Source organism: Penaeus monodon, chromosome 15 (genome assembly GCF_015228065.2).
Source record: "Penaeus monodon isolate SGIC_2016 chromosome 15, NSTDA_Pmon_1, whole genome shotgun sequence".
Taxonomy (NCBI): Eukaryota; Metazoa; Arthropoda; class Malacostraca; order Decapoda; family Penaeidae; genus Penaeus; species Penaeus monodon.
This window is the reverse complement of record NC_051400.1, coordinates 30,746,079-30,746,380: the sequence shown is the minus strand read 5'-3', so window position 1 is coordinate 30,746,380 and position 302 is coordinate 30,746,079.

Here is a 302-nt window from a genome sequence, read left to right as displayed (position 1 = left end):
GCTGAACTGATGACATCTAACACACCAAACAAACAAATAGAAAAATATTGTAAAATTACTCTGCAAATGATACCAACACACGTAGGGAATGACCCGCCAGCCACACAGAAGGAAAACAAGGTCAGGGAAGGCAAGGTTAACGGAGAGACTTGATCGTTAAGAGAGGAGTGCCAACGTCTTCGAGATGAGGGCCAAGGTTGTACAGGGTGAAGGCAGGGTCATAGGGATGCCAAATGACGTCTGTGATGTCTCTCTTCATCGGAGAAGTGATGGGGGACTTTTGCAGAAGAGATTATGTTCAA